This window comes from Gorilla gorilla, chromosome X, assembly GCF_029281585.2.
Source record: "Gorilla gorilla gorilla isolate KB3781 chromosome X, NHGRI_mGorGor1-v2.1_pri, whole genome shotgun sequence".
Taxonomy (NCBI): Eukaryota; Metazoa; Chordata; class Mammalia; order Primates; family Hominidae; genus Gorilla; species Gorilla gorilla.
Window position 1 is genome coordinate 14,051,022 of NC_073247.2, and position 16,501 is coordinate 14,067,522.

The 16,501-nt window shown below is 43.7% G+C and overlaps 1 long non-coding RNA gene across 1 annotated transcript; it reads right to left on the reverse strand.

Annotated features, from left to right (window-relative positions):
- Positions 1-1,191: 1,191 nt before the first annotated feature.
- LOC134757914 (uncharacterized) lies at positions 1,192-12,355 on the reverse strand. Its single transcript, XR_010132516.1, has 2 exons — positions 12,016-12,355; positions 1,192-1,589 (listed from the first exon to the last, which is right to left on the reverse strand). It is a non-coding gene; the product is annotated as an uncharacterized lncRNA (long non-coding RNA).
- Positions 12,356-16,501: the final 4,146 nt, after the last annotated feature.

Below are 16,501 nucleotides of genomic sequence, written 5' to 3' on the forward strand. Positions count from 1 at the left end.
CGCCTCAGTCTCTGGAATGGCTGGGACTACAGGCACATGCCACTACACCCGACATATTTTTAGTATTTTTGGTAGAGAAGGGATTTTGCCGTGTTGCCCAGGCTAGACTTCAACTCCTGGGCTCAAGCAATCCGCTCGCCTCGGCCTCCCAAAGTGCTAGGATTACAGGCACTGTAATCCAGTGCCACTGGACCCAGCTTTCTATTTTTTGATTGTGTTAAAATACACATAGCAGTTGCATAGTGTCCTCATCTGTTCATTTCCTCCTCCGCCAAGCCCTGGCAGCATTGTTCGATTTTCTGCTTTGCTGATTTTGACTATTCCAAGTATTTTCATGAAAGAGAAGTACTTTTATCTGAGGAATTTGAGCACTTTCAAATTATCAGGCCCAGAAATGCATTAAGACGAGACAGCAATCGTGCCCTAGTCCCCGCTTTGAGCTATGTATACATCTATTGAAACTGCTTGCCATTGTCACACATAACTATAAGTTAACCTTATAATACCACACTGGATACCACAACCCACACCCTATGGCTTAACAAGAGACAGCCAATCACGAATCAGTATTATTTCTGTAAACAGCAAGAATTTCTGACAACAATTTTGTATCAATCCACTCCCCGTGAAATCGCTTCTCTATAAAAAGTGTAAAAATTAGCTGGGCGTGGTAGCGTGCACCTGTAGTCCCAGCTACTTGGGGGGCTGAGGCAGGAGGATCACATGAGCCTAGGAGGTCAAGGCTGGAGTGAGCCGTGTTCATGCCACTGCACTCCAGCCGGGGCGACAAAGTGAGACCCTGTCTCAAACAAACACATCCACTTGCAACGGCTGCTAATCAGAGCGTCTAAGTGTATATTCAGGGCAACTTGAATCTATTCTTCCAGTTTGCAAGCCTCAAGCTTGGCTCAAATAAACTATTTATATTAATTTTGCCTCAGCTTCTTCCTTTTAGGTTGACCGCCTCAAATAAGCAGAACCACACTCTAGTTGTCCTTTTGTGCCTGGCTTATTTCACTTAGCGTAACAGCCTCAAGGTTCATCTGCATTATAGCCTGTGTTAGAATTTCCTTCCCTTTGAAGGCTGTATGATTCAATCAATAGTAATTTGAAACAAAAGCTTTCAGGCAGGGCTTAATCTTCCAAGAAGAAGACAATTTTAAATACATGGGCAATTTGAAAGACACTCTAAAACTGGCAAGGAAGCACTTTATGGTAACCGCAATTGCCAATTAACTTGATGTTGAAATCACATAGACAAAGAAAAAGGTGAGTGAAGAGAGGGCTAGAATGGCTTTGTTCCTCTTAATTGTCTTATTGTACACTGGAAAAGTTGCTTGGTTTGCAAAGACAGGTGTTTGGAGGAATCTACAGTGCTTAGAATTACCCCCGAGTGAGCTAGCTGTTTCACGGGAGGATCTTTTGACTCAGCTTGGCCATTTTTCAAATGTGGAAAATAATCAGCTCTCAGAAAGGCAGTTTAGAGCAGTGAGTGCTATGGTTTGGCTGTTGGGGAAACCAGGGTCCTCTTCTGTCTGCCTCCTGGGTTTCTGATGTTTCCTTGGAGTATCTTCCTGCTTCCCCAGGATCTAAGGAACAGAAACATCAGTCACAGCTCTCATTTCACTGCAAATGTTTTTCTCTGCATGCGTCTCTACTGGAATACTTAAAACCCGGCAGACAGGTTTTTTTTTAGAGGGTTATCTTGTTGAATACAGAAAGAATTGAATGCATCTAGCTTGGAGACCTCTCAAAAAAAAAAAAAGAAAAAGAAAAAGAAGAGAAAAGACTGGGTGTGGGGCTTTAGGGAGGCAACCGGCTCCGCAGAGCTACCTGGGGAGTTTTCAGAACAAAGCAGATGCAATGTCGATGGAATCCAATCTCCCCATCCTTGCCCTTGCAGGTCCCCAGGGGGAGGAGGCTTTGGGAAAAGGCAGACCTCACGACTCCTCTTTCAAACTGTCCCTTTGAAGACCTGCCCTAGATCTGTCTACAGAAGCCTCACCCCAAGCAGAAGGAGAGCGTGGATTTTAAAATTTTTGTTGTTTGCTTTTTGCAGACAGGTGGGTCCTACCTGAGGCTACCAACAATGAGATCCTTCAGGTGATAGGATATGGGGCCAGTTCTCCCACCCTCAGCAAGGCAGGTCACTGCAAGGCTTGGGAGGTGCCCTAAGGGGATTTAAACAAACTTGGGATCTTGTGCCTCCTACTGTTACAGGACAGGGGTCCCGAGACTGTACAGGGTAACTTCCTGACGTTGCCATGGCATCTGTAAACTGTCATGGTGCTGGTGGGAGTGTAGCAGTGAGGACGACCAGAGGTCCCTCTTGTGGCCATCTTGGTTTTGGTGGGTTTTGGCCGCCTTCTTTACTGCAACCTGTTTTATCAGCAAGGTCTTTATCACCTGTATTTTTTGCTGACTTCCTATCTCATCCCGTGACTTAGAATCCCTCCATCATCTGGAAATGCAGCCCAGTAGGTTTTAGCCTCATTTTACCCAGCTCCTAGTTAAGATGGAGTTGTTCTGGTTCACACACCTCTGACACTACTGTTAGGGTAGGTAGCGTGTCAGGCATGAACAGGGCAGGAGATGGGTTCCCCCTGCTCCCCTCCCCACACACACCAGAAATGTCAGAAGACCATCAGGTGATGGTCAGGCGGTTGATAAACTGTCTCTAAAATCATAATTGGTCACAGTCAGCACCAGGGAAAGGCCGTCTCCCAGTAAATAGAAAACACCTAAAACTGGTGGTCAGCAGCTTCCCAATACGATCTCAGGAGGTGAGTGAGTGGGCTCAAGCATGCACACTGAGAAGCAAAACGGTGGAGTTTAACTGGTCTATAACCTTCTAGCAACATTCAGCTGGTAAGGGAAGAACGCCTCAAGTGAGCATGCGTCCGACTCCAGTAAACACACTGCGCATGCTCCCCTCCCGAGTGCTGGCGGGCCACTGTGCATGTGGACAGCCCACCCCAAGGGAAGACTCAGCGGAGAAGGGACACAAGACTCCAGAAGCATGCCAACCTATAAAACCCCAAGTCTAAAGGCCAACCATACACTTGATCTCTTAGGTCAGCTACTTGGCCGTCTTCCAAGTGTACTTTCCTTCTTTTCATTCCTGCTCTAAAACTTTTTTTTTTTTTTTTTTGAGACAGAGTTTCGCTCTTGTTGCCCAGGCTGGAGTGCAATGGCATGATCTCTGCTCAGTGCAACCTCTGCCTCCTGGGTTCAAGCGATTCTCCTGCCTCAGCCTCCTGAGTAGCTGGGATTACAGGTGCGTGCCACGACGCCCAGCAAATTTTTTTGTATTTTTAGTAGAGACGGGGTTTCACCATGTTGGCCAGCCTGGTCTCGAACTCCTGACCTCAGATGATCCGCCTGCCTTGGCCTCCCAAAGTTCTGGGATTACAGGCTTGAGCCACCATGCCCAACCTCAATTTTTCTTAAACTTCTCCAATCTGAGGCAAATGAAGAAAACTGGCATGGGGCCCCTTCATGTTGGGGGACCAGTTGGGGCTCCCTGTGGCCCACCCAACCTTTGATCATGTTGTAAAGTCTTTTGTTTTAACTCCATCAATTTTCCTTTTCTTTTATTTCTTAACAATTATCTAAAGATTCCAGCCTGGCCAACATTGTGAAACTTCGTCTCTACTAAAAATACAAAAAAAAATTAGCTGGGCGTGGTGGCGGGTGCCTGTAATCCCAGCTACTCAGGAGGTTGAGGCAGGAGAATCACTTGAACCTGGGAGGCGGGGTTGCAGTGAGCCGAGATGGCACCATTGCATGTCAGCCTGGGCAACAAGAGCAAAACTCCATCTCAAAAAAAGAAAAATTAATAATAATAACAAAATAATTATCTAAAGATTTCCACCCTTCTGGCATGAGCCCTTTGACTCACTTTTCCCTTCCCTGTTTTTGTTTGTTAATTTATTAATTTTGTTTGTTAATTAGTGAAAGGAAACCAAAATCCCCAAGCCAAGGGGAAAAGGCAAGCTGGGAACTGCATCAGAAAAACCTGCCTCCCATTTTCTCCTAAATAAGACAGCTATGGAGACAAAAACAAACAAACAAAACAAAAAGCTACATACCTCTTTCATAATTTGCCCACAAAGAAATTTTTTGTGGACCTCAAGATCTTTACCCTAAAACAGTTCTGTTCAATTTCACCTTGGCTTATCTTCACAGGTGTGGGTCAAAGGAGAGACAGAAGTGAAAGTCAGCCCTCTCTGCTCACCTGAGACAAATGCATATCTGATAGATTCCCCTGCCCTATTGTTTACGCAAACATGCAGATTCACTGAACAGGGATCAGTCACTATTCCTCTACCCACCACCCCCACCCCCCAACCTCCGTCACATGTAAATTGTGTATTCTGATCAAAGACCGAAAAGAATGCAACCTTTTGTGTCTTGTCCATCCATGAGCTGGAATCCCCCACTTTGAGTTATCTCACCTTTTTTGAACGGAAACAATGTATGTCTTACATGTATTGATCGATGTCTCATGTCTCCCTAAAATGTAGAAAACCAAGCTGTCCTCAGACCACATTGGGCGCATGTTCTCAGGATCTCCTGAAGTCTGTGTCATGGGCGGCCATGGTCACTCATATTTGGCTCAGAATAAACCTCTTAAAAAAATTTACAGTTTGTCTCTTCTCGTTGACACCCTAGTCTTTTGGTAGCATCTGTAAGACCCATGAGGGAAAGCTACAACTGCAAATTTGATAAGGTTTCTCCAACCATTGTTTGATTCTGCAAGAGTCATGTCACCTGGGGTGCTCTTGTAGAAGGGGACCCTTGAACCACAACATTTATAGAAATAAACCTTTCCTTTCCAAATTTATGAGCTTCACAGTTCTTCCCATAACATCATTAATACACTGAGAATCTACTGTGAACCCAAAATATCTGAGACAGGTCTCAGTCAATTTAGAAAGTTTCTTTTACCAAGGTTGAGAACGTGCACCTGTGACACAGCCTCAGGAAGTCCTGACGACATGTGCCCAAGGTGTTCAGGGCACAGCTTGCTTGTATATATTTTAGGGAGACATGAGACATCAATCAATATGTGTAAGACATACATGGGCTCAGTTCGGTAATTCAGGACAACTTGGAGTGGGAGCTTTCAGATTAGAAGTAGACAAGAGACAAAAGGTTACATTCTTTTGAGTCCTTGATCAGCTTTCCACTGAATACACAACTTAGGCTGGCTCCGTGAATCTGTACTTTTACATAAGCAATGGGGCAGAGGAAGTTATCAGATAAGCATTTGTCTCAGGGGAGCCTTGGAAGGATGACTTTGAGTTCCGTCTGTCCTTTGTCCACAAGGAATTTCCTTAAGCACAAATTGTGAGGGGGGTATGTAGCTTCTTATCTTTGTAGCTGTCTTATTTAAGAATCAAATGGGAGGCAGGCTTGCCTGACACAGTTCCCAGCTTGACTCTTCCCTTGGCTTAGTGATGTTGGGGTCCTGAGATTTATTTTCCTTTCACACTGTGACCTCGGTGATATAGTTTGACTGTGTCCACACCCAATGCCCATCTTGAATTGTATCTCCCATCATTCCCATTGTTGTGGGAGGGACCCGGTGGGAGATAATTGAATTCTGGTGGCGGTTTCCTCCATATTGTTCTCGTGGTAGTGAATGAGTCTCACGAGATCTGATGGTTTTACAAGGAGAAACTCCTTTCGCTCGGCTCTCTCTCTTTGCCTGCCACCATCCATGTAAGATGTGACTTGTTCCTCCCTGCCCTCCACCATGATCGTGAGGCTTCCCCAGCCACGTGGGACTGTAAGTCTAATTACCCCCCTTTCTTTTGTAAATTGCCCAATCTCGGGTATGTCTTTATCAGCGGCATGAAAACGGACTAATACATTGGGTAATGGGCATATTCAGCTGGTGAATATCCCGGTCATCGTTAAGCCAATCCCACATGGCTTGCATATGAAGCACATCAGCTGCTTTATCTAGGGTGCTCCACTTGGCATTTTATAGGGAGGGCTGGGCAGTCCCCTTTTCAGGATAAACAGGCCTTGTAGTGGTGTTTACCTAGTCCACCAGGCTGGCCATTTCCTCAGGGAAAACTTCCTGTGCATCTGGGTCCCATACACTCATCAGCAAGTGTTTAGTGGTGAGTGAGCCGCGGGCCCTGCACCAGCCCAAACATGCTCTTTCTTTCTGTGGCATTTCAAAATTAAACATCTCGGCTGGGCAGAGTGGATCACGCCTGTAATCCCAGCACTTTGGGAGGCCAAGGTGGGCAGATCACCTGAGGTCAGGAGTTCAAGAGCAGTCTGGCCAACATGGTGAAATTCCATCTCTACCAAAAAATAGAAAAATTAGCCGGGCATGGTGGCATGTGCCTGTAATCCCAGCTTCTCAGGAGGCTGAGGTGGGAGAATTACTTGAACCCAGGAGGTGGAGGTTGCGATGAGCTGAGATCATGCCACTGCACTCCAGTCTGGGTGACAGAATGAGACCCTTTCTCAAAAAAATAAATAAATAAACATACTGTTCTTAAACTAGTCATTCTTACAACCCATTTTAGAAAAGGGAACTCGGGAAGCTGACGATACCAGTCTAGAAGATGAACCAATTCCTTTTCAAGCTTGTCCAATCCACGGCCCGCGGGCCGCAGGTGGCTCAGGACAGCTTTGAATGTGGCCCAACACAAATGTGTAAACTTTCTGAAAATGTTATGACATTTTCTTCCCTTTTTTTTTTTCTCATCAGCTATCATTAGTGTTTGTGTATTTTATGCATGGCCCAAGACAATTTTTCTTCCAGTGTGGCCCAGGGAAGCCAAAAGACTGAACAGCCCTGTAAATAGCCTCTGGGTTTAATAGTTACTTGGTTTTGCCCTTCCTCCACATGTCTATCTTCTTGGTAATCACAGGTCTCAGAGGTAACTTTTGGTTGACGTGGCTTAATTTTTCCTTGTGTAGGAAGCTTTGAGGTCACTGGCCTGATCTGAGACAGACCCACATCTGAGCTTGGTGCCGCCTTCACGCCCAAGGCAGCGCTCTTTTACTTTCATTTTAGCAACTACAGAGGCAGTAAGCAAGGGACTGAATAGTTCACTTTTTCCTTATTAATTTGCATTTGCTATACATCCAGTGAACTAAATTCCCTGGGACTATGAGTAGGATCCAACTCTAAATTCCTCTGGTGGCTTTGACCTTTAGTGACTGAAGACAAGCCAGCTGCATCTCCTTACTGATAGAGGAACTAGAAAGAAATTATTCAGGCAGATAGTGAGGGTAAAAGAGTCCTTGGCAGAATTTCCCTTTTTAAAAAGGAGCCCCCAAATCATTTCTTTTTAACAAAGAGCAGCCTGGAAAATAGAGCTGCAGGCATAGATAAGCAAGCTGGAAGCTTGCATGGGTAAATGCTGGCAGCTGTGCCAATGGGAAAGGGCTACCTGGAAGCCAGGTATGTTCAACATGGAGGCTCCATCTTCCCTTTTCTTTGTCACCACGTGTACAGTAAAAAACCAGAGGCCAGGCGCAGTGGCTCACGCCTGTAATCTCAGCACTCTGGGAGGCCGAGGCGGGCGGATCATCTGAGGTTAGGAGTTCGAGACCAGCCTGGCCAACATGGTGAAACCCCGTCTCTACTTAAAAAAATACAAAAATTAGCCAGGCGTGGTGGCACATGCCTATAATCCCAGCTGCTCAGGAGGCTGAGGCAGGAGAATTGCTTGAACTCGGGAGGCAGAGGTTGCATTAGGCCAAGATCACGCCACTGCACCCCAGCCTGGGCAAAATGAGTGAAACTCCGTCTCAAAAAACAAAACAAAACAAACAAAAAAAACAGGCGACATGGCACTAGCCAGGTAAAGAGTCCATCTGCATAATAAAAGATTAGGCACCGAGGTGGGCAGATCACCTGAGGTCAGGAGTTTGAGACCAGCCTGACCAACATGGAGAAACCCCATCTGTACTAAAAGTACGAAATCAGCCAGGTGTGGTGGCAGGCACCTGTAATCCCAGCTACTCAGGAGGCTGAGGCAGGAGAATCACTTGAACCTGGGAGGCAGAGGTTGCAGTGAGCTGAGATGGCACCATTGCACTCCAGCCTGGGCAACAAGAGCAAAATTCTATCTCAAAAAAAAAAAAAAAAAAAAAAGATTAGGCCAGTTTTTCATGCCCTATGCAAAGGACACATCTAGTCCTAACCAGCTTTACGTGCCCTATGCAAATGGTACACCTGGTCCAACCAATCTTTTGTGTCCTATGTAAATCATACACTGCCTCCTCAAGCTCATCTATAAAACTTGCTGCATTTCAGCAAAGAAGCAGCAACCCACTTCTCCAGGACCCCGCTCTGCTGCAGAGAGCTCTTCTCTTTCTTTTGCCTACTAAACTTCTGCTCTCAACCTCATTCTGTGTGTCCACGTCCTCGTTTTCTGTGGCCATGAGACAATGAATCTCGGGTATTTACCCCAGACAATGATGCCACTTCATTACCATGTGTGACCACGTGGCCACCCAAAAGTCAAAGGTTTCTCATTCCCCACCTCTTTATTTTTCTCTTTCTCCAATGAGTTTTATCTACATAATTTTCCATTTATTTTAAAGTGACCTTGAAATAGCCTCTAAACATTACATTTTCTTTGGCAAAAACCACATCTTTGTGTTTTTATAAACCTCACCAAAAATACATCTTACTCTCCTACTATTCCAACTCCCAGTAACCCTAACTTCCAGTGCCAAACCTAGGATTGCCTAATTTAATCTAACATTGATACAGGATGGCTGGGCTCCCGGCTAAACTACAACCTCAATTCTGGAAACTCGGCCCTAGTGAAAGCAGCTGACCTCGTTTCTCTGCCCAGATGATTGCCTTTATGGCCTGCCCTGCCCCCTATCCTGTGCCCATAAGGACCAGACCAGCTGGCAGGAAGAAAAACGAAAAAGAGAAAGAAAAAAGCAACACAAGCAGCTGACCGGCAGGGATACAAGCTACTGAGTGGCGAGCAGAGAAGTAACTGAGCATTGGAGACTACAGATAAACATGACTAACTTCAGACGGTGTGGTTTTGGAGGGGAGCCCAGCCAGAGAAGGCTAGGCTTCAGAGAAACATCACCTTCTTCACACACCATCCCCTTTCCAGCTCCTCTTCCACCAAGAGCCACTTCCACCGCTCAATAAAGTCCTCCACATTCATCATCTTTCGGTTTGTGTGACCTGATGATTCTTGGACACCAAACAAGAAGTCGGTGTCCAAAAGGACAGGTGCAGAAGGCTGTCACCTTGACCCTTCACTGAGCTGTTAACACATAGCTGTCCACAAACTGCAGGCTGAGTAACATGAGCCACTCCAGTTCCTGCCCACCAAGGGGGTCAAGGTCAGGGGAACAGTCCCATCTAACGTGACTCTAAGATTTTAAACCACTGGACAGGATTTTGAAATTAAATTTACCAAATTAGTCTTACCAAAGATTACTAAAGGAATGTCAATTAAAAGCGTCTGAGCTAGCTTTTGGTTGTCTGATAAGCACTTACTTTTCTTTAAGCCATTTGATTAGAGCTCTTTCATATAATTTGGTACTGAAATATTACTTCCTCATGACAGATAGAAACTTAGAAACAAGGCCAGGCATGGTGCCGCACGCCTGTAATCCTAGCACTTTAGGAGGCCAAGACGGGTGGATCGCTTGAGCTCAGGACTGAGACCAGCCTGGCCAACATGGCAAAACCCCATCTCTACATAAAAAATACAAAAAATTAGCTGGGCGAGATAGTATGCACCTGTGGTTCCAGCTACATGGATGGCTGAGGTGAGGCAGGAGGATCCCTTGAGCCCAGTGCTCAAGGGAACAGTGAACCAAGATCACACCACTGCGCTCCAGCCTGGGTGACAGAGTGAGACCCTGTCGCCAAAATAAACCAATCAAACAAACAGACAATAAATAAACTTGTAGACAGACACACAGATAGAGGCACATCCCATAACATTTTTCACTTGCCTGTTTTCAAAACTTCTCTCTCTTTCTTTAGACTATTAATTTTTAAAAAATTACGGGAGCCAGCAAAAGTTGAAGGAGAGAGTTACCATCCCAGGCCTTTTCAAAAGAGGGAAAGCTCTGAGGCAAGCAGGATGCAGCAGAAGTGGAACCCCTAGGATGTCCATCTGAAGAATTTCAAGAAGAGATTATGGAATTCAAAAATAAAAAACTTCTTGCAATTTCACTGAGTACATCAGCATTTTAAGAAAATCTTGTTCTAACCAATGATCTCCTTTTGCATTACTGTATTTTTATTATTGAAGTCCAATACCTAGAATGATTATAATCTCCTTTTAGTTATAGCAAACTTAATTACATAAAAATTTTTTTGAATTCCTTTTTTACAGACTATATTATGACTTGCACAGACCATATACAACCTGCTTGGATTTTCTGTTCTGTCCTAAACATATCTCTTAACAAGATTCTTTCTCACACAAAATTATTTTTCTTTTAACATTTCTTACCAAAAATACCTCCTTGTAACTTTCTTCTTCTTTTTTTTTGAGATGGAGTAGTCTCGCTCTGTCACCCAGCCTGGAGTGCAGTGGCACGATCTTGGCTCACTGCAACCTCTGCCTCCCGGGTGCAAGCAATTCTCCTACCTCGGCCTCCTGAGTAGCTGGGATTACAGGCACGTGCCACCATGCCTGACTAATTTTTATATTTTTAGTAGAGGTGGGGTTTCACTGTGTTGGTCAGGCTGGTCTCAAACTCCTGACCTCATGATCCGCCTGCCTCAGCCTCCCAAAGTGCTGGGATTACAGGTGTGACCCAATGCACGCAGCCTAACTTTCTTTACATCTCTTGTTTCTTGGTTCCTTTTACCATATTTCATAAATAACCCTTAAATAAACCTAGAATCTGGCCGGGTGCGGTGGCTCGCACCTGTTATCCCAGCACTTTGGGAGGCTTAGGTGGGTGGATCACCTGAGGTTAGGAGTTCGAGACCAGCCTGGCCAACATGGCAAGACCCCTATCTCTACTAAAATTACAAAAATTAGCCAGGCATGGTGGTGGGCACCTGTAATCCCAGCTACAAGGGAGGCTGAGGCAGGAGAATCGCTTGAACCTGGGAGGCAGAGGATGCAGTGAGCTGAGACTGCACCATTGCACTCCAGCCTGGGAGACAGAGCGAGGCTCCATCTCAAAAAATATAAATAAATAAACATGGAATTAGATGAAAATAACTTAGCTTTGAATAAGAACATATTTTTTAGAAAAGTTTTTCTATAATACAATTTATTTAAATTGAAAATGGCCCAGACATTTAGTGAATATCTATTATTTAACTTTAGATTCTAAATTATATTTATTTACAGGCATTTGTTTCATTACATTTACCTAATTAATTTTATAAAATCTTTTACCTAGATTATCTGTGAAAACTCTGATAGTCATCATTTAAAGTTATTTCCCTGTTAACCATTTTTATAGTCTATGAATTTTCTGTGTTTGCCTAAGCAAAAATTTTAAATATATAGATATTTTACTGATAACTTGGGATTTAGCTATTTTTACTACACTAATAACATTAAACATCTTATTTCTCAAAAAGTACAGAAACAAAGATTATTGTGTTTCATGCTGGGTTGCTGGGTTTATAGTTTTGTAAGCCTTATGCCAAATTTTGACACCTTACAATATCTGTCAGAGGTAAATATGAAACTGCTTGATCAGTAAATGCAAACAAACATGTATGCTGACAATTTTTAAGATATTTCTAATACTATCGTACCAATAATTTTAAAGCCAGCTTATTTATTAAAGATTTATGTAAGTCATGTGAACTTGAAAAGCTTTTGGCTTATTATTTAATTTATGAGTACTCTTTGACTTGAAGCCAATTTGACACTTCAGGGCTAAAGCACGTAAAAAACGTATGTATGTGCACACATATGTGCATGTACATATACACATCTAAACACGCATGCACACTCACACAAAGATCCTATAGCTTTTACTTCAGAACTCTAGCAAGAGATATCAACACAAACTCACCAGTTTACACAAACAAAAAGGTTGGATCCCAACAGTGACTTCTATCTCAACAGCAGTGGAAAAGTAACAGAAGGGCCAGGAGTGGTGGTTCACGCCTGTAATCCCAGCACTTTGGGAGGCCGAGGCCGGCGGATCACTTGAGGTCGGGAGTTCGAGACCAGCCTGGTCAACATGGTGAGAGCCTGTCTCCACTAAAAATACAAAAATTACGTAGACGTGGTGGCGCACGTCTGTAATCCCAGCTACTGGGGAGGCTGAGGCAGGAGAATCGCTTGAACCTGGAAGGCAGAGGCTGCAGTAGATAGCGCCATTGCACTCCAGCCTGGGTGACAGAGCAAGACTCTGTCTCAAAAAAAAAAAAAAAAAAAGAGAAAGAAAAGAACAAAAAGTACACAGAAGATTTAAAGTAGGCAGAAAAGAAAAGAGCAAAATAGAGGACTTAGGAACTGAATGGTTGCAGGTTGACCTTTGGGCTGGAATTTTCTCTGGTGTAATGTGTGCAGCAGTTTAAAATGTGAACAAGCACAGACATAATATGTAACAGGAAGCTTCTTGTTTGACCTGGCATGCCCTCAAGCTTTTCCCACTTACACAAATACTTGCAAGTAGAGGAACCAGAGAACCAAAAGGGGTGCCCAAATGGGGGTCGCTGTCTCCGCCTTTCCTCATCCTTACATGCTATGTCTCCCACTTTTATTTAAAAATGAGGAACTAAACTGTGGCCTGGGTTTTAGTAGGGTGGATTGAAGTGTGCTGGCTATGAGAGGGACTACACTGTGTGTCACCACTGAGTCTTTCTACCCTTTCACGTGTCTGAGTTTCTCTCTCCAGAGGTCTAGACCCCTGACAGGGCTCAACATAGCAAGTGATCAGCTCTTACACCTGTCTCCTGGATGAGCCTCTTAAAATTAATTTTGTTGTGTGGTTCCCTGTAGGGTCACTGCACATCATGGCAGGAGTCAATCCCCCAGAGACTCCCACTCAACCCCTACCACCCAGGGGTGGTTTTTGGCTAGGAGGAGCAAAACTCCCTATCTTTTCCAAGCTGAGGAGGTCAGCCTCTCATTTGGCAATTCAAAATTATGCCACAAAAGTGGCAGTTCAGTCTCTCACGCAAATGTACTCACAGGCCAATCGAGATTAATTTGGGGGGAAAAGGGCAGTGGAGAAGACCATTTAGAATGCACCACCAAACCTAAAGTAGGATCCTATACAACAACTTCCTAGGAGAAAAATAAAAAGGAGGTAGAAAAACAGCTCAGAATGAACCAAGGACCATCAACCAAATGGAAGGTCCAGAGCTGCAGAGGACTCACCGGTTCCACTGGAGGAGAAACCTAAAGCCAGGGAGGGCTTCCAATGGCCCCGCGGGTACCTTAGCTCCGGGTTCGGGCAACTGCGTCAAGGATTCTGAGTCTTTTCTGAGGCCCCACGTGTAGGACACCAATTAATGTCCATGAAAAGAGTCAAACTCTGTAAAATATTTGAAAAGAGTTATTCATTTAACCAATGGCTCACGACACAGCCCCAAGGAGGTCCTGAGAACAAGTGCCCAAGGTGGTTGGGTGACAGCTTGGCTTTATACAATTTACGGGGACAGGAGACATGAATCGACACATGTGAGACGTACAATGGCTTAGTCCAGAAAGGTGGGATTCCATTCAAAGTGAGGAACTTCCAGGTCGTAGGTGGATTCCAGGATTTTCTGATTAAAGACCTGTAATCAATAGAAAGGAAATGTCTGGGTGAGGATAAGGCGTTGAGGAGACCAAAGTTTTTATTATGCACATGTAGCCCGCAGGTAGCAGGCTTCAGAGAAATCAGATAGTAAATGTTTCTTATTAGACTTAAAATAGTGCCAGACTCTTGCTTAACCTTTCCTGGATCAGAAAAAATAATAATTTTACAGTGGAGAATTCCAACAGACACCACTTAATCCAGGTGATGAAATTTAACATCACCAGGACAGGACATACAGACATCATGCACTCCGTAACATGACACACTGAAAACTTACATCAATTCTGATGATTTTTTTGCCAAAAATGCATAACCTCAGTCTAATCATGAGAAAACACTGGACAAAACCAAACTGAAGGCTGGGCACAGTGGCTCAAGCCTGTAATCCCAGCACTTTGGGAGGCTGAGGCGGGTGGATCACCTGACGTCAGGAGTTTAGACCAGCCTGGCCAACAAGGTGAAACCCCGTCTCTACTAAAAATACAAAAACTAGCCGGGCGTGGTGGCGGGCGCCTCTACTCCCAGCAATTGTGGAGGCTGAGGCATGAGAATTGCTTGAACCTGGGAGGAAGAGGTTGCAGTGAGCCAAGATCGCGCCACTGCACTCCAGCCTGAGGGATAAAGGGAGACTCTGTCTCAAAAAAAAAAAAAAACAAAAAACTGAAGAACAATCTATAAAGTAATTGACCATTACTTAGATTGGATAGTGGAACAGAATCATATCAAATGCATCTATTATTTTCAACATTTTGTTTGTTTTTAATTAAGCTGCCTCCTACACTACTGTATGTCCGGATTTTATGTTTATTTTCCCATTCAGAAAGCCTATCTTTTTTAAAGGAATTTTAATCCATCCATGTTTATTATGATCATGGTAATATTTGGATTGAGTCCTGCAGTTTCACTTTATATTATTTTCCCTTTTTTACATATATCAGATTTTCTGCTTCTTCGGTGTAATTCTTTCCCACCCACCTCTGACTGCATGAATCAGGTTTTCTTCAATCCACGCATTTCCCATTAAGGCTCTGAAACTTGTACACATCTTTTCTAGTTTTCTAGTGGTAACCACCTTTCACCTGTCAGCACACGTATTTAAGCTTATATTTTCTATCAAATATAAAGATAGTCATTACCTATGTCTTCTTCCCAGACAAAACAAAAACATGAACATATGCTTATTCTCTCTTTCTTCTCTGCTCTTTCAATTACCTCCCATGTGAAATGTTAATTCCAGATTATTTTCACAACTGTGCACTAACACATTCAGACTTTGTTTTATACATTTATTTATTCAGCACTGCTTCCTGTGTACTCTCTTCTTTTTATTATTATTATTATTAGTAGTAGTAGTAGTAGTATTTTGAGACAGGGTCTTGCTCTGTCACCCAGGCTGGAGTGCAGTAGTGTAGTCATAGCTCACTGCAGCTTCAATGTCCTGGGCTCAAGTGATCCTCCCACCTCAGCCTTCTGAGTAGCTGGGACTACAGGCATGTGCCACTCAGCAATTTTAAACAAATTTTTAGTAAACACTCAGCAATTTTAAACGAATTTTTAGTAAAGATGAGATTGCACTATGTTGTGCAGGCTGGTCTTGAACTCCTGGACCCAAGCGATCCTCCCACCTCAGCCTCCCAAAATGCTGTGGTTACAGGCATGAGCCACTGTGCTTGGCTGCTCTCGCCTTTCTTGGATTACATTCCATTTTGCTGGAGTCAATCAACTAACTTTTTCCTCAAAGGTCTTTGAGGGATAACATTTTTGAGCATTTGCAAATTTGAAACCCTCTGTAAAGCTCAAAAATGGCACATTCATTTTCTTCAGTCTCTCCATACCTCAGGTGATATGGTTTGACTGTGTCCCCATCCAAAGCTCACCTTCAACTGTAGCTCCCATAATTGCCACGTGTTGCAGGAGGAACCCAGTGAAAGATAATTGAATCATGGGGGCGGTTTCCACTGTTCTCATGGTAGTGAGTAAGCCTCATGAGATCTGATGGTTTTATAAGAGGTTTCACTTGGCTCTTTTTTCTCTCTTGCCTGCCACCATGTGAGATGTGCCTTTTGCCTCCTGCCATGATTGTGAGGCCTCCCCAGTGATGTGGAACTGTGAGTCCATTAAACCTCTTTCCTTTATAAATTACCCAGTCTTGGGTATGTCTTTATCAGCAGCACGAGACTAATACCTGAGGAATATGTTCTTCCTGGCAAACATGCAGGGCAGCAAACACAAAGACACTCTGGGGCTATTTCTTAAATCTCCCTCCTACTACCTTAACAATTCTCCAAAATAATGCTGTGAGTTTTGGAAAATATAATAATGAAGGAAGGGTTTGCTCCCATCACCTCGTTGCCAGCTCTCTGGTAAAACCACAGAAAATCTCTTCTCAGACACCTTCCAGAACTCACGTCTTTAAGGTTCATGGTAGGAGGCTTCCCACGTGGGAGCGTCCCTGATGAAGACTCTGTCTGTCCTTCACTCTCTCTCAATTCCCCCAGTCCTCTGCATATGTGCCTTTTCATGTCCTAGCATGGGATGATAGACAGATCAGGGCAGATGGTTTGAGTAAGACTCCTACTTCAGCTACCTCATGTTTCTTATACATTCATTTAACACCTCTTATTTTGTCAGCATTTTATTTTTATTTTTAATTGATAAATTATATATATATTATATATAAGATTTTATATATAACATTATATACAATATTTTATATATAACATTATATACAATATTTTATATATAA